General features: G+C 43.7%; 1 protein-coding gene and 1 pseudogene across 6 annotated transcripts in view; both read right to left on the bottom strand.

The window, feature by feature from the left end:
- The window catches only part of FAM219A (family with sequence similarity 219 member A), a 51,900-nt gene that overhangs the window by 9,428 nt on the left and 16,620 nt on the right, over nt 1-25,852 (bottom strand). The window lies entirely within an intron of this gene.
- On the bottom strand, nt 13,292-22,450 carry LOC123781035 (ATP synthase F(0) complex subunit C1, mitochondrial pseudogene; annotated as a pseudogene).

The raw sequence follows: 25,852 nt of genomic DNA, 5'->3' as shown, positions 1-25,852 counted from the left end.
CCTGGGGGTGACTTTAAACACATGAGCCCCTCCGGCATTTGGGGCTAACCTTTCCCTCCTCAGCACAGATGAGTTCATCAGAGTTGCTTCTCAGTCTGGAGGTACTGGCTGGAAATGGTAACACTGGAGGGAAACTATGCAGGAAGGATAGGGTCTGAGTGGGGGTTGGGAAGCTGTTGAGCAATTCTGGTCACAGGGACCCACATTTGGTCCTCAACACCACTGGGCAGGTCTTGGTGGCTTTTGACCCTGAGGGAAACTGCCAGTTCCTGTGGGTCATAAGCCAGGGTGCAGAGCCCTAGGCTTGAGAAGTCCCATGCAAAGCCCACCATTCAGCATCTCCCCTGTCACTGTCCAAGATAGAAGGCCATCTTAGTGGCAAGAACAAAGATCTCTGGCACCGTGCCTGAAAATTCAAGTCTTTACTGTGGGCTTCCTGTATGTCTTCCCTGAGAAACACAGCCAATGCACCATGACCATCGCATGGAAATGTAATCAGGTTAAATGTGAAATATTCATGAATGTTAAGTATCAGAGAGAATCCAGGCAGAAGGAAATGTCTGGCTCCAAGAAATCAGGGGGAATTTAAAATGCCCCCCAAGGACATCTGACAGGAGTTAGCTAGATCCGGGAACTAGAGTGGGGATTAGCAAGATTATTAAACACTCAGTGGAGACAGACATTGAAATGCATCTCTAACAGCAACCAGTGTTTCTGCAATCCTTCAAACAAATTCTCCACAGACTGCAGAAATGATTAATAGCCCAGTCTCACTGTTTCTGGGACAGGATATATAGGCTAATGGCCAGTGCAAAGCCAATATAATTAGAGGAAGGCAAAAGTGCCAGAAGAATCCTTAGAGTTAGTCTGGTCCAGTAAGTTTCATTAAACTGTGTTCTCTGAACCCTGTGCCTTGGGCGGGGCTGAGTGCAAGAGGGAAGCAATAGTGGTGAGAATGGAGATGCTCTTTAATTTCTTATACATCAACCTTTCTACAAAATTTTGTCTGGAGAAAGGGTTCTTTTACAACAACAACAACAAAATTAAAATCCATTGATTTGATATGCCTGGCTGAGTCAGTTGGTAGAGCAAGTGATTCTTGATCTCGGGGTTGTGAGTTTGAGCCCCACGGTGGGTGGAGAGATTACTTAAAAATAAAATCTTTAAAAAAAATCCATTGATTTAATCCAATCTGATCCTTTAAAAATGTTTTATTAAGGAAATTATTAAAACTTACACAAAAGTAGAGAAAATAATGTTGTGAGATCCTGGGTACTTATCATCCACTTCAACAAATTCAACTCTTCAACCCATTTTTTTTTTTTAAAGATAAATCTTGGCTCCTCCATTTACCAGCTGTGTAATATGGGCTTCAGTTTCCTTATCTGTAAAATGGGACTAATATTAATTCCTACGTAAAAGGTTCTTGTGAGGCTAAAATAAGTTAATAGATGTGAGCATTTTATAGTACATACTAAGCAATATATCCGTGCTATTATAAAGGTATTAATAGAGGTTCCTTAAGGCCCACACAATCATGGACAGTACTGGGAGTGACTGGCCCACAGCTGCAGCCCTGGCATCACACAGGTTGGGGCCTGGATTACATAAGAAAGTATCTGTGGAAAAGGTATTCCCTCCACAAGGTTATGAGGGGCCTGACCATTCTGCCTCCTCCTTCTCCTTACTCCGATATGCTATATTTCCTTCATTTATTTATCAGTGGCAAGCCTGAAGCTCATAAAGATAAACAGAAAGTAGTCCCATCCTTAAGGAGCTCCCAATAATTATCTATTGTCAAAAAACCAGATGAGTCCGAGAAGATAAATACAGTATTTAGAAATAAGGAAGTCATAAGTGGCCTCAGAAAGCACAGTTTTAGTTGAATAGTAGGAACAGAATCCAGATTACAGAAGATTTAGGAGGGAATAGGAAAAGAGAAAGTAGAAACAGTGAACATAGATATTCTTTCAAGGAGTCAGACTAAGAGAAGGAATGAGAATAAATGATAGCCAGAGGGAACTTTGGAGTTGAAGAATTTCTTTTGACCTAGGGAACATCTGACCAATGTCCTAGACTGAGGGGAAAGAAACTAGGTAGAAAAGGAGACGTTTGATATGGCATGCTCCTGGAGGACTCAAGAGGAGATGGAAACAGAGTCTTGGGCCAGAGAAGGAAGGCTCCCTACTGAAATGGAAGGGAGATGAAGATGAGTAGGGGACGCAGAGAACATGGAGGCAGAAAGGTAGGTGGAAAGTTAAAGGAGTTCATTCCTAAAAGCCTAGTTAGGTAAAGGAAGAAGTTGAATACTAAGAGGTTGGGGAGAAAAGGGTTTTGTGACTGGCCAGAAGAGTAAGGAGGTCAGACCGGCTGGGCTTCTAGCTACAAATCCTTATCTTTTACCTAGGTGTCCTTGATCTTGTCACAGGATGAAAGACGCTCTCCGTGGTGCTGAACAATTTTGCCCTTGCCTTGTGGACTGAGCATGAATGATTTGGAATAGAGACATGATTCAGTTTTAGCTTTCCCACAAGAAAGGTAACCTCTGTCCTTACATCCAAGCACTAATTCTCAGAAAAATGGAAATTTAAATGGATTCAGAATGAAGTATGAAGAGGCAAAGAGCTTGCACCAACATTATCTAATCTTTCTTCACCGAAAACATGTGAATTTTCCTCTAGGTTTACGAGGGAGTTAGCAGAGGCAGTTCTGAATTGTGAAAGGCTACCTCTGGAATAGTCCTGTCTGTACCCTGTTCAGTTCCCTTGGGTGGAAGCAGAAATCAGGGCAAACTTAGAGCAGGAACAGGGCCAGGAAGAAAGATAACACTGAAAAGGAAACAGGAAAGCAGGGAAGACCTGGAGCTCAGGCCATTCTCTGACATGTGGGTACAGCAAGATAAGGCATCAAAGACCAACATTTATATCTGTCACAATTTGTCCAGAGGTCAGCTCAGAAACTACCTGGGGTCTCCTGTTCAAGGTTATGCCACTCCCCAAAACATCTCTTGCCAGTGGGTAGAAATAAACATGTTTTTAGATATCATATTTTAGAGAGAGATACAGAAAATACAACTCAATGCCTTTATGTCCAATCTCCATGGCTGGGCAGAAACCTAACCTCCCATCCAAGAATATTCCGTAGCAATGTAGGCATTGGTTAGACCTCTCTACTTCCCTGCAGACGGCTGTTTATTCAGACTGTAAGGCATTCCCATCTGTTTCTGACTCCACACCTCAACAGGAGAATCATTTGACCAATAACAGCTCTTTGTGGTATGACCTGAAGTCCTGAGTCCTATTTCCTGGGTCTGAGTTTTGGGCAGCTTCCACTTGTACTCCCCATCTCCCCTTCTCCAGGATTTCTCCAGGAGCTGCCTGCAGTGCCAGGCAATTGGCTAGGACTTCTATCTTTTGGGGACATGATAAGAACTTTATGGGGCCCACTTATGAGGAAGGACAAAGACCTCTCACAAGTGTAAGGTCTTTGGGGAAGATCAAGGAAACATAAGAGAGACCATCTTTCCAAATGCCACTAGTGGCTTCTACAAAGAGGGGAAGAAGAATTGAAAAAAAAAAAATCTGTGAAGCCTAAATTTGCAAGAGGGGGCAGAAGATCCTTCCTAGCTCAGAGAGGCCTCTTTTATTAGTCTAAATCTCCTTAATCTTCTAGTTTTTTCTTCAAAAGAAGACGTAGTTAAAATGAAGTCAACACACTGAGTGTCCACTCTCTTTCCAGCTCTGGAGTAGCTACTGGTGGTTGCATGCGAAGAAGGAAAGCACTCTGTCTTTATACACACCACACTTCTGCAGAGGCATTTTGGGGCAAAGTAAAGTTAACCACAAAGAAGTAGAACGGGTTTTTATGTTACAGCTGGAGTGTGAGAACTCAAATTGGTCCTGTGATTAACTGAGAATTTTTTTTCTGTCTCCTTAAACAGCTTAGTGGAATTCATTACCAAAAACAAGCACCACCAGGCCTTAGTATCTTTGTAGTGGCTGTCATTGGGAGAACCAAAATGGAGAAGGGTTCTGCTGACCCCAGGCCTAATAACAACCACAGCCACAGCAAGGTTAGTAGATTTTTCTATTATAACATAATACATGCTAAAATTTTTAAAATTCATCTTTTGTTTCACTACCTTGAGACAACCCCTGTTAATGTTCTAGTGTATTTAAGTCTTGTGTGTATACCACAGTAGCAACACTCTGGGGTTTCCCTCTCTAGGAGCTGGTGTTTCTCCTCATGATCACAGGGGTGGGCTCTATGTACCATGTTGGTTTAGTGTGGCCCCACTCTTGCTTGGATCAGACAGAGCCAATCAGAGTCTTCCCCAGAACAGAAGTAGGACTAAGAGGAGATGTAAAGCTCAAGACTGTAGATTAGGTAGCAGAGAAAGCCACTGGGCAGGGAGACAAGAATAAAGCTGATGTTCAGAAAGAAGCAGACACAAGAGATAGAGAAAGTCCTTCCTCGGCTCTGGTTCTAGAACTTGCTCCACCCTTCTAAAGCTTGAAGGGCACACCTGTCCTTGAATACTATGAGAAATTCTAGTGTCCTTATAGTCTAGTTTCCTTTTTAACTTAAACTGGCTTGAGTTGAAATTTGTTACTATAACCAGAGAGTGCCAACTAATACCCATACATAGAAAAACATTTAAAGAAAAACAAACTAGGGCGCCTGGATGACTCAGTTGGTTAAGCGTCTGCCTTCGGCTCAGGTCATGATCTCAGGGTCCTGGGACCAAACCCTGCTCAGCAGGGAGTCTGCTTTTCCTTCTCCCTCTGCTTCTTCTCCCGTTCCTGCTCTCTCTCTCTCACTACTCTCTCAAATAAAGAAAGAAAAATAAAGAAAAACAAACTGTATCTTATATGTATTTTCATTTTGAGAGAGAGAAAAAGAGTACAAGTGGAGGGGCAGAGGGAGAGGAAGAGAGAGACTCTTAAGTAGGCTCACGACCCTGAGATCATGACCTGAGCCGAAATCAAGAGTTGGATGCTTAACCAACTGAGCCACCCAGGTGCCCCTTATATTCTGTATTTTTAAAAATTAGTATTTGAATATAATCAACTCTCCATATTTTTACACAGTTTTTGAAATCATCAGTTTAATGGCTGCATAATATCCACAAAGGGGATGTACAATAACTTTTTTTTTTGTACAATAACTTTTTAGCCATTCACTTATTTTGGACATTTAGGTTGCTTACAATTTTTCACTATTATAAATAATGCTATGTTGAAATCCATATATATTTGCATTTAGGATAATTTCTTTTTTAAAAAAAGATTTTATTTATTCATTTGAGAGAGAGAGCGCATGAGTGTGAGTGGGGGGAGGGGCAAAGGAAGAGGGAGAGAATCTCAAGCAGATTCCTCACTGAGTGCAGAGCCCGACATGGGGCTCAATCCCATGACCCCGGGATCATGACCTGAGCCAAAACCAAGAGTTGGCTGCCCAACTGACTGAGCCACCCAGGTACCCCTAGGATACTTTTTAAAATAAAGTAGAAGTATAACGTCAAAAAGCAGGAGTGCTTTTAGGATTCTTGATACATGTTGCCAAACTGTTTTCCCAAAGGATTGTTCCAATTTACAATGCCTCCAGTTATGATTGAGGGCTATAGTTGGTTTTTAATATTTTATTTCTCACTGTGTGCCAGGGAATTTCAGGTCATCACACCTATCCATCATCTTGCAAGAGAACTGTGCCTCAGTCCTTACATACCTGGTGGCCATGGGGAATCTTCTTTCAAAGAATACAATTCCCTCTGGGCATCACCTGCCAGATAAAATATGCCTGACTTGAGGCCAACAATTAAGAACAAAAGGAGAGAAGATTTTGTTACACTGAAGTTTGGGAAAAACTCTAAATGGGGATAGTAATTGCCGGGTGGCTGGCCACCATGCTTCAGCTGGTCCTTGGCCTGTGCCAGCACATCAGCTGTAGGAACCGTGCCTAACTGCAGAGCCAGGAGGCAAACTTCACAGAATGAGTATCCCTTGCTTCCAGACTTGGGGTAGGAGAATTAACCAAAATGGTTCTGGGGTTATCCCAGTAAGAGTGGCGGCTCCTACTCCCTTACCCATTATTTAGTTTTCAAAAATAGCTACTCAGAAACTACTCAGGGGGAAAAAAAAGAATGATGAAAGATATAAAGCTAGTACTTGGATGGCAAAGAACTAGATTCATTTTTTAAATGAGGAGACAAGGGGTCAGTGAGTTTTTTAAAAGATTTAGAATCCTGCTCTGCCTCCTTCACGGTTAGGACTGCTTGTCCTAGACTGATGTTCTGCTATTCATTCCCATTCCTACTCACCTGGAAACCCTATGACTAAAAAGCCTTTCTTCGGGAGATAGGACAAATACCTCAACTCAGGGACACCCACTGTAGCAGCTGTGTCTTGAGGGAAGCCTAGGGGACATAAAGGCCTAGGGGATAAGCCTCATAACCCAAGAGGTAGGAACCAGAGCCAGAAACTGAGAAACCTTGGTTCCTCTGGGAGGCCTGGCCTGGCCTAGCCCCTGTGACTTTCATCCCTATCCTTAAGCTTATACCCCGAATCAGATGTTCAAGAGTCTCCTGCCTTATTTTGGACTAGCTAGAGACGCAGGTCTTGGCCTATACAGTCTTGCGACCTAGACGATTTCCAAGCTCCCTATCCTGCCACACCTCCTCTGGCCCCCATTTCCACCTCTTTAGGGAAAGACTATCTCACTTAATGGAGAAAGGGGTGAAGGTGTAAAGTTCTTTAAACATAGATCAACAATGGTTAAAATGGCTAATTCTAAGTTATGAAAAAATGGAAGAAAATAAAACATGGACTGGTAGGGCCTGAAGCAGAAGGAGAAAATGTGTGAGGGCGGGCAGTGAATAGAAGGCAGTCTCTTCTCTCTCTTTCTCCTTTCTTTTTTGCTTCTGTTTCAGAAAACACAGACTTTGGAGATGAGGCCTATGAAGGGAGAGGAAAATGATTCTAAAATCAAGGGAGCTGGAGAGGTCAAGGGATTCTGGGTTGAGTTTCTGGGGTCCTTCTGCTCAGGCAGGGCTCAGAGGAGGGCAAGAAGGGAACCAGATGTTCAGGGCTAACAAAGCTTTAGGGAGCATGTCCAGAGGATCTTTTGGTTTCCTTCCAGGATGTGAATTCTAGTTCCCCAAGGTAAGAACAGAAGCACAGAACTCTGAGGAAAGATGCTGCCCAGGAATCAATAGAGGGCATTTGGTTGGAGAGTCCTTGGGACTGGCCCTTCAGCCCTGCACATGGGAGGAAGGTGAAGCAGGAGAAATGTCAACACACATTAACATTTGGTCTAGGCCAGACTGACTTGTGGGTCTTCACTTGGATCTTGGCCCCAAATCTCACTGAAGTGTTTTTGGTAAGCTTCAATTACTCAAGGGACTGAGCCTGTCCTGCACTAGTTCATGAATCTTTTGGACTCCTTCTTTTCCCAAGAAAACAAAGTAATAATCTGGCAGTCTATGGAATACCCTCACACAACTGCCATTTCTGATTCTTTTCCTCTGGCCTTGGAAGAGTAAAGAGCTACCTGTCTGCAATGGACAATGGACTCAGAGGGCTGGTATCAAACAGCTTCTCCCTTCTGTGAAATTTCCTACCTCTTCCTCACCTTCCAGCCTGTTCTAACTCTCTAACCTTCATTAAGCCTGGCAAGCACCACTGTTTGCTCACAAAGACAACTTACATCTCTAAAGCTTAGCTCTCTGGACAGAACAGTCTCATATTCTTTCCTTTTTGTCATCCCAGTAATTAAATATCAGTGAGCTCACCACTTGTTAAAATAACCTTGATAGTCACTGAATACCAGCATGGCGCAGGCAGGGAACAATGTACTTTGAGGAGTGAAAAATACCAAGACCTGCTTCTTGCCAAGAAGACTTTAGTCTAATGGTAAAAAGAAGACGGGAACACATAGCAACCCATTTAAGGCAGTGAGAGGAGCATGAGAGACAGGAATGCATGAAGGGTGGTAGGAGCACAGAAGAGAGAGTGACGGTGGTGAAGGTTTGTTATCCTCCCTAACACAGAGGGTTGGGCCTGGGCAGAAACCTGGTGAAACCAGAGGCTCACCTATTGGGTGGCTGGCAAAAGAGCAATGATAGTTGAGGCTTAGGGCTAAGACTCTATTCTAACTACTTTTAGTTACCACTGATGCTATCGTGCAGTCAGCCTACTCCATTTCCAGGGGTGGGGGCAAGTACAACAGGGCCTTTTCCTTACCACTGAGATGCACAAACAACTCTCCCACAGAGAAAATCAAGAGGCTCTAGGTGGATGGCTAAGAAGTGTTTCTATTGGGAAAGCAAAAAGAGATTGAGTTCTAAGAGTGCTTAAGAGACAGATATGGTGGCTCTGGTAAAACAAATTCTTGCTGCTTCCAACCAAGCCTAGGGCCTGCCATCACTCTTAACAGGCATGCTTTGTGCAGCAGAGATGTTAATGTTAAAGGCTCCTGGAGGCTCAGAGCCCAGCCCAGTGGTGGAGGTCAGAGAGGGGAAGGAGAAGGTTAACTCTACAAAGGCTCATAAAGCCCTATCTGAGTTTCTGTTAAGTCAGCTTGTGTGTGTGTGTGTGTGTGTGTGTGTGTGTGTGTGTGTGTATTGGAGGGAGGGAGGGAGAGGGAGAGGGAGAGGGAGAGGGAGAGGGAGAGGGAGAGGGAGAGAGAGAGAGAGAGAGAGAGAGAGATGCCAGTTGGTGGTGGAACATTAGGGGAGGGAAGAGTCTAGCCTAGCACAAATCCAAGGCAAGTTTCCAGCAATGAAGCCAGCTGGTTGCTGGTTATGAATCCCTTCAGGGAAACAGTACTCATCTGCTAAACTAGGTGGTCCTAGGGTCCCTGTTGGAGGGTTTCCCCAGGCTCACAGTGGTAAAGAGCCTTTCTCTACTCATTGGTCACTCTCTAGCTAACTCAAAGGTATAATCTCACTCCTGGGGCATTCACAGGAAGGGGCCCTAAAACAACACATAACCAGTATCTACCCAAAGAGCCCCCTACAGCTCTGTAGCCCACACCCCTAGGAACACCTCCTTTGTTCTAACTATACTCCCTCACAGCTCCTCCCCACTTGTGCAGTCTTCATCTCTTCTAGACAGGTCTGACATATATACACAGCCTATACCCCTCCACACCTGCTGAGCTTATCTGTGTGCCTGTAGGATAGTGCTTCTTAAACATTAATGTGCTTACGAATCACCTGGGGATATTGTTTAAATGCAGATTCCAATTTAGTAGATCTGAATGGTGCCTAAGTGTATTTCATACAAGCTCCCAAGTGATACCAATGCTCCGAATACAGGGACGACACTTTGAACAGCAAGGCTCTAGGCCACCCCCTCTATACCCACACCATCCCCAGACAACCTCTCAAACAGCCCTCTGCCCCCACCTTAACCTGGTTTTATATTCTTAGTGCCAAGGGAGGACAATGGTTTGGTCGGGGAGGAGGGAGGAGAGAGGACCCAAAGCTCATGTTGGGGAGGCAGCTCTGCTAAGAGCTCTGGCTGAGCCAAGGCAGGGAGTTGTTCATAGCAATGCAGACCAGGTGTGGTTCTTCTGGAATTCAGCAGATAGTTTATTTAATATTGCTCGAACACCTGTTATCTGCTATATGCACAGCTATGGTGCTTGGTGTTTTGTATATATTATTTCATTTAATACTCCTAAAAGGTAAGGTAAGTAAGGTAAATGTCAGTCCCATTTTAAAATTGAAGAACTAGGTTATTTAAAGCAATATATTCAAAGTCACACCTTGAAGGTGGTTAAGCACTAGAATATGAATCTAACTTGTCATTTCTTATACCCAACCCCTTCTTAGAGACATCAGATAAAGTCATGAGATTAACAACACGTCAGAACTTACACAGCTGTGGGACTGTTGTCTTGTAAAGCAGGCACTTGGAAGGCTCGTACTAGTCTCATCCTGTCTCCAGTGCTCTGCACACATTTGAAGCCCCTCTTTAGAAAATGGCATTGATGCTTTTTCTTTTTTTAATTTTTTAAAAAGATTTTATTTATTTATTCGACAGAGATAGAGACAGCCAGCGAGAGAGGGAACATAAGCAGGGGGAGTGGGAGAGGAAGAAGCAGGCTCATAGCAGAAGAGCCTGATGTGGGGCTCGATCCCATAACGCCGGGATCACGCCCTGAGCCGAAGGCAGACGCTTAACCGCTGTGCCACCCAGGCGCCCCATAGAAAATGGCATTGATGCTTTCTGATTAGCAACTTCTTGCTCAACAAGTGTTCCATAGGAAGGAAATATTGGAGTCACTGAAACAGTCAACACCTCAAGATAGAGAAAGACAGACAAGCAGGAAGCAGCAAGCAAGAAAAAGTCATGGGGACTGAGAAGTCTGAGCCCAGGAGAGAAAAGCAGATGACAGTGTAAAAAAAAGGAGATGAAAGAGTCTCAGTCATGGGATGTCTGGGTGGCTCACTCAGTTAACATCTGTCTTTGGCTCAGGTCATGCTCTCAGGGCCCAGGATCGAGTCCCGCATCAAGCTCCTTGCTCAGCAGGGAGCCTGCTTCTCCCTCTGCCTGCTGCTCCCCCTGCTTGTGCTCTCTCTCTCTCTCTCTGACAAATAACTAAATATAATCTTTAATTAAAAAAAAATGAAAGAGTCTCAGTCACCAATTCAGTTCTGGTCCAATTAGGGGCACTTGTATTCTAGGCACTAGCAGATACAAAGATAATGAAGAACTAGTATGTAAGGCAAATGAATAAACAGATAATTTTTAATAATATGCCAAGTGCTACAACAGAGGTTTGTGTAGAGTATTATCTGTACACAGAACAGAAGCACCTCTTCTACCCTGGGGAATTAGGGAAGACTTCTCCAAAGAAAGCTGAGGCATGAAGAATGAGTAGGAGATAGAAATGAACCAGGTGAAGAAAGGAGTAGGGAAAGAAAAGCCAAGGCAAGAAAAGAAAGGAGTAGGGAGGAAGAGACACATGACTACATAGCAGGCAAAAGGAATAGCCCAATTTTGCTGGAATGTTAAGTGGTGGGGTGAAGTGGCAGGTGATGAGACTAGAACAGGAGGAACGCTAAAATCATGAAGGGTTTTGTAAATCACATTCAGGACTTTGGACTTTAATGGAAAATAATGGGATCAGAGAAGAAAAACATATCAAGGTCATACTGCCAGGGCTTAGTGGCTGACTGAATCTGGGTTTGAGGAGAAAGACCTAGGCACAGATGACTCCTAGGTTTCGTGTGTGTATGTGTGTGTGTGTGTGTGTGTGTGTGCACCTATAAATATGAAGGATCAGAGGAAAGAACTTGGGGGAACACCAACAATGAAGGGGTAGACAGAAGAGGATTGACAGCCCTGGTCAGAGAAGCAGGGGACCAAGGAGAGGCTGGTGTCATGGATGTCTGGGAAGGATAAGATTTTGAGAAGGTTAATGTAAAACAGAGAGAAACAGAACCACAGTTCTAAAGGGACTCTTATATGACGAGAGAGACTGGAGTGGAGGATGGTTGAGGCTAGGAGGTAGGAGCCAGGGGAGAAGGGCCAGATGTTTGAAGACGACAGGAAAAAGAATTCAAGACACACTGTTTACTCTGCGGTTTGCTCTATTTTTCTCTCAATGCTATGTGTCTGATTCTTGGGAAGCTTGAGACTCCCCAGAAATAAGCCCTATTAAAGTCTAGCCCTGGTCCAGAGACCATGGCAGGTCTGTTATTTCTTAGGAAGGGTGGGCAAGAGTAGTTTGAAGGCAAGAGAGGCTGACCAGGGCCTGGCCAATCTCAAAGCAGCAGCAAGCTGGGTTGGGGCGGGGGGTTGTAGTTGTCCCAAGTTCTGGCTGTACCACAGTCCCATGACTTAGCCTTGGGCCATTCTCCCCAGGCCACAGCAAAAATCACAAAAACCCTGGGCTTCTAATCCTTTAGGCAGGAGGCCTACACAGACCTAACAGGAGCAGCCTGGAATTCAGGACAGCGGGAAGCATCCTGCATTGAGCTTTTTCAAGAACCTGAAACACCTGCTCCACCAACCATGGACATCCAGGAGAGGCTCAGCGTTGGAAACTACACTCCAAGTGATCATGGTTACATAGTGATCATGATTTCTCACTTTTAAAACCTTTGATAATACTTTTCTATAAAAATAAACAAATAAAACTAAAGAACCATTTGACTTAGGTGGGCGTAGCTGGCTCAGTGGGTAGAGCGCACAACTCTTGACCTTGGAGTCATGAGTTTGAGCCCCATAATGGGCATAAAGTTTGCTTAAAAAAAAGAATTTGGGGTGCCTGCCTGGCTCAGTCAGTAGAGCATGCAACTCTTGATCTCGGGGTTTTAAGTTCAAGCCCCACATTGGATGCAGAAGTTATTTAAAAATAAAATCTTTTAAAAAAGAATAATTTGACTTAATTATTAATTCATCCCTTAGATATAGTAATGGAGTCACTGAACTGCATGCCTCCACTGTAAGAGAAGTTAAGATATGTGCAATTAGAGTTAAGGGTAGATTCTAGTTCTGTCTCCTGCATCCAAACACCAGAACCTATGGGTGAGTGGGCAGCGAGCAGGAAAACCAGGCTTGCACTAGCACTGGCAACCTCAATGAGGTTGGACTGACTCCTCCCAAAACCTTGACCTCAGGGGCTACTACATTTTGAAAACATCATGTTTTGGGGCAAAGAGACTGTTTCGTTATTTACAAAAATGGGTCTGTGAATGCTGCCAGAGCTGTTTGATGCATTTGAAATAACCCAATACGTTGAAAATTTTTGCTGTGAAAGGAATGTTTGTTCTGTAGAGTTAAATGGTGGTTGCAACTAGAAAAGAAACCCCAAAAGTTCCTGTGTTTCCTGGCAGGGGAACAATGCTTTCTCTTCATTTGCTTCATTCACAATCTTATGGCAGTCAGAAGGTTAGTTACAAGCCCTCACATCTGGGCTTCAAGGAAGCACAGAATAACCATTTCCAGGAGTATTTTGGATTCTACACGGACACTTAATTTCACAGGCAGTAAGGACCTGTCTTGTTCATATCATGATTCTACTCTTCCCCCTATTCTCTTCTATCTTTCACTCCAAGGAAAACCTGAGCATTGGCTCTTCGGTGATTTTATCCTATCAGTGTTTAGGAGAGTACTTTTAAACTCCTTGTTACATCTAGGTGGGACCAAGACAAGTTCTCTCTATACAGATAGGAGAACTAATGGTCTATAGAAGGAACCCAAAAATCCAGTCAATGCTGGGCTGCTCTGGATTCTGAGAAAATTTTGTCACCCACCCCTCTGCCCCAGCCCCAGCCAACTGCAAATTGTCTGGATCGAGCTACTTTGACACGCTGATGTTATCAGCCTCATGGTGCCTGGAGCACGCAGATAGGAACAGGCAATGGCGCCGTCTCACCGGACATAGTAATGCAATTTAGTTTCCGAAATCCAAGTATAAAATCTTGAAAGCTGACATTTTTTATCTACCACAGGAAGTGGGTGATAGTGTGGAATTCCCAGGGGAATCATCAAAATGCGGAAATGGCTTCTGTCATATATTAATAAACAGTTCAAAGCAGTGGGAAAATGTACAGAGAGGATCTGTAGGGAAAGTTAAGTGTCTAGTTCTTCTTGCCCCTCCTTCTCCCTCCTCTGAGCTCTGCTGCCAGGTGACCACTCCACTTCTAGCTGGGGCTAGAACCTCTCCTGAGCATCGCTGTGAGAGCCCCCCTGTGCTGGGGAGATGGAAGAGGCACACCCCTGGGGGCGTGCCATAGCAGTCTGGGTGGGTCTCAACCAGCCCTTTTTTGGAAAGGGGCTATTCAGACTGGGCTAGGAATGGTGGCAAAGAAACAGTCGCTTGCCTTCCCTTCCATTTCCCCAACATCATCCCATACCACTCTTCCCCCAGATTACCACACTTTGCATCATTGGTCTTTGTCCTGACAGAGCATGAAGAGCCTTCCTGCCTCATGCTCCCCCTTCTGGCTACATCTTACTTGTCCTTCACGCCTCAGCTGACACATCATCTCTTACAAAAAACTTCCCATGAATATCAGGATAGGTTAGGTCCCTCTATAATATACTCTCACAGCCCCACCCCCTTCCATTTCTTTCATGTACTTATCAAATTTTACTTCAGTGAATACTTGTATAATTTATTAAATAAATGTTCATGAAGGTAGGGACCATGCCTATTTCTACTGTGTTCTCCCAGTGTCTAGCACAGAGAATGAAGGGCCTTAATCTGATGACAAACAGATTGCTTTCTATTTGGTTTGAGCCACAGCAAGGCTCTTTCCGTAGCAGGAGGCAAAAGTCCGGGGGCCTGCCAGGCTGTGACAGGGCCTTGTCTAACGGTGTCCCAGACAGATGTTGTATTGTGTGCTCTTTGTAGGGCCACTTCTCTATGTAAGTCTCTGGCTGGGGGCTGAAAGATTGCCTTCCAGGAAGTTATTTTGGAGAACAGCCAAAGTAGGAGTCCCCAAACCCTCACTTACTCACTCTCCTGAAGGCTTGACCTAGTTAAAACTCACTTAAGGTTCACGACCCAAGCGGCAGCTCAACTTCAGGTTGACCTCTTGTGGGGACTGATCATCAGCTGAGCAGACACAGCTTTCTTTGAGTCTCCAGGGCCAGGCTCAGATTTTGCTTGCAGATATACACTCCCACCATCAAATGAATAAGGCCCAACTCTTACTGTCAAGGTTTAGAGAAGTGGGAATCCGGCTTGGAACCAAACCATCAGAAAACCCTTTGGAGGGAGATAGAGGCAGGACTGCTCTGATCCTGTCTGTTCAAAGTGCTTTCTGACAACCTGGGCCTTACAACCATGTTTACCAGGCAGTGAAGCACCCAAGGCATGGGAGCACTTGGGAGTTCAGACGTAAGGGCAAGGAGACAGCAAAGGAAAACACAGGAAACCTCTCTGAACAGTAAGCACACCTCTGGCTGGAGAATAGGGCCTGTTGATTCCAGTTTTGCCTGTGAACTTCAGCACTGACTTTGAGAGTCTAGACAAGTCATTTCACTCTCTGAGTTCCCAGGTCTGTTTTTATTCAGACCCTGAAATTCCAGAAAGAGCCTGCAGGGCAGAGAGTAAATGAGTTGTCCCAGGTCAATGCCAGATGGCAGCCCTGGGATTAGAATTCATGGGCCCTTCTTTCCAGCCAGTTGCTCCTTCCCCCGAGCCCTGAACTGTTTCTTCTGAATGCTCAGGATTATATTCAATTTAGTAAGGTTTGTGGTCACATAATCACTGCTCCTAATAAAACAATGAATACAGAGCATCCGCTGTTAGGGAAGACAAACATGGGGGAGCCTTTGCCCCCTGAAAAAACAGGCCAAAACAAGTTCTGGCTGATATTAGGCCTGTCCTACTTGAACAAAAACCAACACAAACAACTGTCTTGGGATCTGACAGAGTCCTCATCTGTCTTGTTTCTTGTCCAGGCTTCCTTACATGTCAATAGCCTGTGCTCAATCCCACAGTAAGGGCCTTTCCTGGAAGCTAGAAAACACTGTTTCCGCAGGAATGGGAGGAGCCAGCCTGAGGGACAGTCTGCATCTAGATCCTCTGAGCATCTTTTCATCCATAAATTAGTTACTACATTGTTAATGCTCCCATCTCCAGGAGTGTTACTCAGCTATACCTCTTCAGGTGGGGTGGAGGCAGCCCTACTCCTTCCAGCCCAAACTCTGTCAGGTCTACCCGTGGCTCAGCAAACACCAAATGCTCTTTTCTCCTCCCTGCCCTGGCCTGTCCCATTATGACTGGCTGGTGCTAAGAGAGGGAGCCTGCAGCTGTTTTCTGCTGGTTTCATATTGCTTTAGCACCTGTTTCTTTGACCAGGAAGTTCTTTGAGGTATAAGGCATGTAATGGCCTTTTATAAAGCTCAGAAAGTTCTTTCAATAAGGGACCCAGGAGTTTATGAGAGGTAAAGAAAACAATGGAGAGCCTTACACAAGGCTTAGAGCAAGGCTGGTTGGGAAGGATGGGATCCTGAGTGCCTTCACTCAGACTCAATCCAGGTAAACCCACCTACCTTCCTCACTCACCAGCTGAGGCAATCAAAGTGAGAGAACAGTAACCTTATTTGTTGGCTTTGATTCATTTAGCTATGGAAGAGGCCTGGAAGTAGAGAAGGAACTTTTGACTAGAAAATCCAATCCCTAGTAGGTGACTGTGATTCCTCTGCCCTTCCAGATTCCTCACAAACCCCTCCTCTGGATGATTTGGGGAATTAGGAAGGAAACCCGTCTGCAATGTTAATCTAACTCTCTTTTGCCTAGGGCCCAAGTGCATGGCTAGGGTTTGAATCTCCAGACTCATTAGTTTCACTTCCGCTTCTACTTGCTACACTTACCCCCATCCACCTTATGTTAGTGCTCTTTCCCTAAATAAACCATATCTTTAAATCAAGTGTACACCCAGTGGCAGGCTGATCGCACAGTGATAGCACATGAAATGTTCTAGCTTCAGGCCTTGAAATCTGCTCAGTGCTTCTCCTTAGTTTCTCCTGCCTCACACACCAGACTGAAGATGGGAATGCAGGGGTAACAGAGACAAATGCCCTTTTAACACTCCCTTGTTCCACTAGATTCTTACCCTCCCTCCGAAATCCTATAGTTCTGTGGTACCAGGGTGTCAGATCCTGGCCAAGGACAGCTCAGATGCTGTCTTGAATGCTTACTTCAACTTCAGAGTGATGGTGACTTCAACAGAGAGAGCTCAGTGAGGCTAGATGTGTGTAGAGGAAGGTGGGGCAAGGGCTGGAGAGGATAACGAGGAGCTCCTGGATCCATAGGGCTGATCTTGGAGACAGAAGAGGCCAGAGACATGTATAGGAAAGCTATTCAAAATTAAATAAGAAGGGCCTTAAGGACTTGGGCACCGAGGCTTTTCAGACCTGGCAGAAACTGGGCTCCTCTAGTAGCTATCCAGGGTCCTGAAGTGCCTCCTTCTGAAGATCTTGGAGCCTCTGGACAAGAGCCCCACATGCCAGTTAATGCCGACCTTAAATGCTACCGGCTCGTTTCTGCCCATCCCTGATACCAACTGTCTGCTTGGACCCACTATCTGAAGTAGCTCTAGCATAACTCAAATCACTCTCTATGGGTGCAGCCTGGGCTTTATGCCAGCAGCCTGGCTCCCTGGCCAGATTTTCAACAAGGGATGAGGTTGAGGTTGAGGATCTTGATGTATGTGGAAAAGTATTTCCCAGTCCTTCTGGAAGCTCTAGACTAAATGGGCCTGGCTCAGGGAAAGGTGGCTGGTCATAGGGAAGGGAAAGAGGTCTCCATGTGGCACATCCTCAGACACATCAGTCACTCCTCCCCTCACCTCAGTGGCTACTGCACACAGGTGCAAGAACACACACACACACACACACACACACAACACACAAGCGCGTGCACATACACACATGCCAGATTTTCTGCTCTGTCACTGCAGAGCCTGTACTGCTACAGAGAAGGCATAGTATCCTTTGTCTGCACCTGAGCATAATGTACCTGCTTTGTTCTCACCATGGATATTACAGAAATCTGGCAAAGAGTACCAAAACTTAATCTTAAATAAATAAAATATTGCTTTTTTCTGAATTCAAGAGGAATACATTGTCACTGTAAAAAGTTCAGATAAGCACAAAAGAAGAAGGAAAAAAATCACCCTTAATCCTAACATCCAGAGCTATATTGCACGTTAACTTCTTGGCACACAGCCTGGGCGCGCGCATATGTGCTACGAGTGTCGGTAGGGGGCAGTATAATGCAGTGGTTAAAAGTACAAGCCTTAGAGTAAGTTCTACCTCTGTCATTTACTTGTCTGTGTGATCGTCATCAAATTTCTGACCTCACTGGATCTGGTTTTCATATTTTTCTTAGTGTGTGTGTGGGAGGTTTAGAGAAATACTGTGTTTAATGGTAAAGCTTAGTTCACTCTAGTACAGGCATGACCCGGAATTGAAGCAAGAAGGGTGGGTAGACGACCCTCACGGAGCCTACATGGTGAAGAAGATGGGGAAGGTGACCATCAAGCAGAAGAGCCCCATGGCCTCAGACAGGGCAAAGCCCAGAATAGCATAGGAGAAGAGCTGCTGCTTGAGAGATGGGTTTCTGGCATAGCCAAGGAGAAAGAGCTACCAAACACTATTCCAAAGCCTCTGAACCAGTAACACCACCTGCAGTGGCCCCAGCACCAGCTGGCCACTGTGTCAATGTCCTGGGAGACAACAGTGATCTGGAACTCCCATCTGGCCACCTGAAGTAGGGAGCTGCTATAGATGGCTATTTAGATGGGATCTCTGGCCTACCCAGGAGGGAGGCAGACACACACCTGATTGGACCCCTGGTACAACAGTAGATCAGAGCTGGAAAAATGAGTAGTGCCTCGGTGGTCTGCATTTCTTTAGTCTCCCCGCTTTAGTCGAGGTCTCAGTGCTCAGCTTTCCCACCCTGTTTTTCATCTTTAACATAAGGAAAATAATAGTAACCATCTCAAAAGATTGCTGGGAGGATAAAATAGGATAATGTATATGAAGTGCTTACTACAGTTCTTGATGCATGGTAAGCAGCCAGTAAAGGGTAGCTTTTATTACACATACATACACCCCCATAGAAATCACTTGATGCCTAATTGTAAAACCAGACTATCCTCCATCTCAGAGAAAAGCTGAAGAGAGGATGAATAAGTTCAGTTTATTTCATCTTCTGTCTGGCCTAACTTTCCAGGCCACAGTGATGATAAGCTGGGACTTGGGAAATAAAATGGCCTCCTAGCTCAGAAAGGAAATAAAGCAGTTCCTGATCCAAGACTTTAGCTTTAAGTCAGAGTTCTGCAGGCAGGAAGTGGCAGGGGCTTCTTTTTGTTCAAGGTTCTCTTCTCTTCTTGAACTTTGGGCCCCAGTCTTTTGGCCTACTTGCTCTGGCCAGCACTTTCTGTCTCTCTGCCTAGGAGTGTCCCACTCTCCTCCAGGGGCTCCTTCTCCCTTGGCACCCACACAAGTCCCTTTGCATGGTTTGGGCAAGCCTGCTTCCTCACTGTCTATGTCCTGGCCATTTGATTCCTATGCCTATCACCCCACCTCTCCATACCTGCTCTACTAACCCTGTTCTCTTTGAGGTCAGCACTGGGCTCCTAATTAAAATTCAGTGGTCTTTTCTCAGGTGATCATCCATTACCTTTCAGTATCATGAGACAGTGCTGACCAGATCTTTCTGGAAATTCTATTTTCCCTTGGCTTTTATAAAAACATCCTATCCCTATCTGTTCTGACTACTCTCCCTATTTTTTTTTTTTTTTTGACAGAGAGAGAGACAGCCAGTGACAGAGGGAACACAAGCAGGGGGAGTGGGAGAGGAAGAAGCAGGCTCCCAATGGAGGAGCCTGATGCAGGGCTCCATCCCAGGGATCCAGGATCATGCCCTGAGTCGAAGGCAGATGCTCAACGACTGAGCCACCCAGGTGCCCCGACTACTCTCCCTATTCTTCCTCTCATACTTAGTGTGGTCACTGACTCTCTTTCCACATGCTCTCTCTTGGCATGTGGAAATATAATATTATATTATAAACTTATTATTTCAAATAATATCTCTCTCAGTTTTGCCCCCAAATCTGTATCTCTAGCTCTGACCTCTTAGGCTCCAGACCCACATTTCCAACTGCCTACTACTTTCACTGATGTCATACCCTCCCCCCAGTCTAGTTCTTCCTGTTGACTACCCTTATATCTTGTTAATGGCACAAACCACTTTCCCAGTTAAATAAACTCAAAACATAGAGGGTCATTTAAAAAACTTATTATTTTGAAATAGTCTTATATTTACAGAAAAGTTACAAAGACAGTGCAGAGAATCCTTGTATACTCTTCACCCAGCTTCCCCTAACATTAGCATCTTAAATAACCACGGTACATTGATCCATTCTACATTGAACAAATCAATACTATTCACTAAACTATAGACTTTATGCAAATTTCTCCAGTTTTTCCATTAATATCCCTTTTTCTGTTCCATATTGCATTTCATTGATATGTCTCCATGGTTTCCTTAGTTTCTTCCTCTTTTCTTGACATTCACAACTTTGACTTTTGAGGAGTACTGGTCAGGTATTTTCTAAAACATTCCTGAAATTTTGATTTGCCTTGTTTTCTCATGATTAGACTGAGGGTATGGATTTTTGCGAAGAATACCACATAGGTGATTTGTCCTTTGTATCACAGCATATCAGGGGGTATATGACTTATTGTTGGTGATACTAATTTTAATCAGGGCGGTGTTCACCAGGTTTCTCCACTACAGTTACTATTTTTCTCTTACTTTGACCATATTCCCACTAGTTAAAAGCAAGTCACTAAGTCTAGGCCACACTCAAGGGAGGAGAATTAAGTTCTACTTTCTAGAGGAGGAGTATGAAAGAATTTGTGGACATAGGTTAAACTGCCACAGTAATTAATACATATTTTGGTAGAGGTTCTTATAGGCTGTGCAAATCCTTGTTTCTCCTTAAAGTTTCACCCACTAGTTTCAGCAATCAGTGGATCCTGCCAGCAGCAATTATTACTATGATGTTCTAAAGATAATTTTTAAATTTCCCTCATTCTTTCTAAAAAGAAAACACTTTTAAATAAATTTTAATAGGCTTTTAAATACATAAATATCATAATTCTTGAAGATTTGTTCCTTCTCCCTCATTTATTTATTCAACCATTTATTTATATCAGTATGGATTAATATATATTTATTTTAATTGGGGGGGTTGTAACCCAATACTACCATTATTTATTTTGTTGTTCAAATTGTTCCAGCTTTGGCCACTGGAATTTTTTTCAAGTTGGCTCCTATCTCATTTTGACGTGCCTGCGGGGTCATTTTAGTCCACCTCTTTCCACCTTATCCTTCTGGCAAGCTAATCATGAACCTAGAGTAACATTCTTTTTTCTCTTTTTGTTTCCTTTTTTTTTTTTACATCCTCTAAACCAACATCCTGCTTCAGATCCTTATCAACTTACTTCAGGACCACTGCATGGTAACCCACTCATCTCCCCAAACTGTTTCTTCTTCCTCCAACTCATTCTACACATTACTCTTAATTTACTCTTCTGGGAATTAAACACTGCTCTCATTACATCATTCCTTTGTTCAAGACCCTTCAATGGCTCTACCACTTAAAAACACCTTGACCTGGCATTCAATAGTTTTAACAACATGGCCCAATTTGACAATCTGGCCACTTCTCCAATTGTTCATCTTTCCAAATTCTTTATTCTCTTTGCCCCAGCTGTTAGCTCTATGTGCAGATGACTTCCAATTCCTATCTCTAGCTCTCAGTCTATCATTTTAAGCCATTAAAAAATCTTTATTAGTTTAACTTACAAAAGTAATGTATGTTAAATGGGGAGAATTAAAAGAATACCAAAGTGTTTAAAATAGAATGAGTCTCTGACTCTCCTCTGCCCTCTGCCTTTCTCAGGTAGTTTTTTTTTTTTTTTTAAGATTTTATTTATTTATTTAAGAAAGAGAGAGAGCATGCGTGGGGGGAGGGGCAAAGGAAGAGGGAGAGAAACAAGCACACTCCTCACAGCGGACAGCCCTACTTGGGTCTTGATCCCAGGACCCGGAGATCATGACCCCAGCCGAAGTCAGATCAACTGAACCACCCAGGTGCCCCCCTCAGGTTGGTTTTAAGAATGAAGTGACTTTCCGATTGCTCAGAATCTTTCCTATCTCCCTATTAAGTTGCTACATCACAGCAAACAGATTTAGAGACATGCTTCTTGAATTAAGAGTTTATAATGCAAGTCAGAAAAGGTTAAGGCCAGAAAAATATAGACCTTTATGTTTGCATTGCAACTTATGCTTTCAAAGCTTTTTCCTTGTTATCTCATTAAATCTCTGACAATCCTAAGAGAGGGAAATAGCATCTCTAAATAAAGGCTTTTTTTTTTTTTTTTGAAGAGCAGTTTTAGGTTTAGAGCAAAATTGAGGGGGAAGGTACAGAGAGTTCCCATGTACCCCTGTTCCCACATATACATAGCCTCCGCCATTACCAACATCCTCCACCATGCAACACATCTGTTACGACTGATGAACCTACAGTGTTACATCAAAATCACCCAAAGACCATAGTTTCCATTATGGTTCACTCTTGATGTTGTACATTCTATAGGCTTGGACAAATGTAAAATGACATGTATCCATCATTATGGTATCATACAGAATATTTTCATTGCCCTAAAAATCCAGCATCTATTCTTTACCCCAGTTTTACAGAGGAAAAAAAACCTGAAAGCCTGTAAAGCTAATCAGCACCCTTAAAGTCCCCTAGCCAGGGCTAGGTCCCAAGTTTCCTGACCCCTTTCCTACTTTACCTCATAAAAACACCATACTGAAAACCATGATAAGCAGCAACACTAATGGGAGGAAGGCCAGAAGCCAAAGAGAACCACTCAGAACGTTGACACATCAGTGATCATGGTTTTACCTTGGGGAATGTGAGAATAATTTTGTTCCCTTGCTTCTCTTTTACGGTGAAAGTGAGACTGTGCGAGAGTTCTAAAAAGGAAATAAGAAACAGAAATGTATCTGATTGGTATGATGGCATTCTGTTTTCAAAGAAATGTTCTGCCTCCCCAAAGCTACAGGGCTCTGCAGAACTTGAGAAGGAAGCGAGAAGAACTGAGTCAAGTGTGGCCGCCAGTCCACTTCAGAGCTTGGGGGTGCCCAGCAGGAACAAGACTGGCCAGATAGGTGGCATCCAGAGATCTGGCAGCATTTCCACAGCCAATTCTTCTCAGCAACTTGTTGACGTGTATACCTGATTGAAAAATATGGGAATTATGAGGTAAAAGCTCTCTCTCCTGGGTAGGCATAGATGAATCATATCATCCATATTCTAAATGATATATGAAAATAGTAACTCCTATTTTCAAAGCATTTTACCACAATAAAAAAAAGATATATATCTTGAACATCTTTCCATGCTAGATCTTATATTAGATTTTCTCTCCTCCTCCTTTTAAAAGGCTGCCGAGGTGCGCCTGGGTGGCTCAGTCAGTTAAGCATCCGACTCTTGGTTTCAGCTCAGGTCATGATCTCAGGGTCTTGAGAAAGAGCCCTGCAGGGTCTATCTTCTTTCCCTCTCCCTCTGCCCCTCCCCCTGCTTGTGCTCTCTCTCTCAAACAAATAAATAAAATTTTTAAAAGATTTTATTTATTTATTTGACAGAGAGAGAGAGACACAGCCAGCGAGAGAGGGAACACAAGCAGGGGGAGAGGGAGAGGAAGAAGCAGGCTCCCAGCAGAACAGGGAGCCTGATGTGGGGCTCGATCTCAGGACCCTGGGATCACGCCCTGGGCCGAAGGCAGACACATAAGGACTGAGCCACCCAGGCACCCCCAAATAATTTATAAATCTTTAAAAAAATGAAAATAAAAGTCTGCCTATAGGTATATTGTGGGATGGATGTATCATGATTTATTTCATCAGTCCCCACTGATGGAGATTCATGTTGGTTCTTTTCTTTTTCTCCTTCCCCACTATCATAATGTTACATCTATTGTAATGTTATAATATTGTTACTATTTATTTATTTATAGCTACTATAGTATCTTGTTAAAAAAAAGTCTTTATACACTTGTCTACTTCTTTAGTTGAATAAATTCCCAGAGGCAGAATTGCTGAGGGGTCAATGGATATGCACACATTACATTGCTAGCTGTTTTTCCAGAGAGGCTGTGACAATGTATACTCTCAGCAACAGGGTATGCAAAGTACTCAGGTTTTGAAGTCAGAAAGAACTAGATTAGTTCTAAAGACAGCCGACTGGATGACATTTGGCGAATAACCTTTCTTAACACCCCTTTCCTTTCTAGGGATGTAATATTACCCACTTTACAGGACCAATGTTAGAATTACATGAAATTATGTATGTAAAATGGTTCACAGCATGCCTGACACAAAAAACAAATGGTAGCTGAGTTTTGTTCTGTTTTGTTTTATGCTGCTCTCTCATCGTTTACTTTGTTTCCATCTAATCTACAGTATTCATCAGTCCCAAATTCCTTAGCCACTAAAAAAGAGCTGGGGATACTGACTAACTTAAGTTTTTCTAATCAACAGCAAGAGATATTGCCCTCTTACTGAGTCTCAGTTTCCTAGGAAAGCCTTGAAGCCAATTTCCAGAGCTCTATCTTAAGTGACTAAAACACAAAGAGACAAACTCTCCCCCTCTCAATGATCTTTCCTAGAATCTTAATCAGGCCATGTTTATTCCCCAGAACACTGTCGATCAGGCCATTTCAACAAATGGCCTTTCTGTTCTTTAAAATAGGACACTGCATTAAGCCCTGGAGGCTACAAAGGGCTTATGGAAAACAGATGGGAGACAGACCCTGAGACACATGCATCCTGGGACACTGGGGAGTCCAGGTTGAATTCCCTTCCCTGTATACTTCCACAGTCTGGCCTAAAAGCAGAAGGGCTGGAACAAGATCATAGCTTCTTAGGGCTTTAAGTTCCAAAAAGCACTGATTTAGGGTTGAAATTAACCAGGACCCAGGGACAGAAAAAGCCCTGTGACAACTCTCCAAACTGCCAAAAGGGGGCAGTGTAGTGTCATGCTTTAGAGCATAGGCTTTGCCTTCACAAGTGGGTTTGAATCAGGGCTTTGCTATTAGCTGTGTGACCAGGGTCTCACTTGCCTTCTTTGAGGATTAAGAATATACCTTCGTCATACCGTTGAAAGGATTAAATGAAATGTGTGTCTGGTGGCAAGCACATAGTAAGTACCCATAAAACAGCAGGGTACATATCCCAGGGTGTATGGTTAAATATGACAGTCAGGTAGGACATGGAGTAACTAAGTAGAGGAGATAAGAAGATTGAACTCATTCATTCATTCATTCATTCATTCATTCATTCATTCATTCATTCAACAGATATCTAGTGAATGTTTATCGTGTGTAGGGCACCTTATGAGGCACAGGAGACCTAATGGGAAGTAAAAACAGATATGATCTCTGCCTTCATGAAATGTGGCCTTCAGAAGGACACATACGAATAGAATAATCATACAAACATATGTGAAATTACAAATGTAAAAAGTACAATAAGGAGAAGGCCACTGACAAAGTCTAGGATTTGAAAGAAGTGCTCTTTGATGAAATTATAGCTGAACTAAAATCTGAAGGGTGAGTAGAGGATGAGTAAGAGCCAACCCAAAAAAGGTAGAAGGTAGAGGGAAAGCATTCTAGGCAGAAGGAACAACATGTGCAAAGGCACTAAAACCGAATGGACCCTGGGACATGAGAGAAATAGAGCAAAAGCCAGTAAGTTTGGGTGCAGTGATAGGGGTTAATGTAGTACGAGGTGAGCTGGAGAAGAAGGCAGGAGCCAGATCACGTAAGGCTTTGCAGGCTAAGTTAAGGATCTGAGTCTTTATAATAACAGCAAGGGGGAAACTGTTGAAATGTCAGGGGCTGCACTGCGCACCCCTACTACTTGGCAACACCTTCCTCTGATATCTCCGTTCATGGGGGATAAAGGGATAAGGTCTTCACACAAATCCTGCTGTGGCCATCCAGGAGAAGGGAGCAAAAAAGTAATCTGCAACAGGTGTCTTCCCAAAACAGAATGAAGCCCTGTGAATCCTCATTGCCCAAGGAAGAACTAGGCAAAAAGACGAATGTGAGTGGGAAATTCAGGGCTGTAAGACTCTCATCAGAAGTCCTCCACTGGTGATAGGCTGTCACTAAGGAACTCCTAATGTTTTCCGACTGATGCATGGCCAGGTCCCTAGCCAGCCTCCACATCTCAGACGTCCTGTACCAACAGATTCTCCAATGCATTGGACATAGTGACTAAGGGATTAATAGCTATT

Source organism: Ursus americanus, chromosome 18 (genome assembly GCF_024610735.1).
Source record: "Ursus americanus isolate L20-20 chromosome 18, mUrsAme1.1.p, whole genome shotgun sequence".
NCBI lineage: Eukaryota > Metazoa > Chordata > Mammalia > Carnivora > Ursidae > Ursus > Ursus americanus.
The sequence above is the reverse complement of the archived record's forward strand: the minus strand, read 5'-3'. Positions and strand labels throughout refer to the sequence as shown.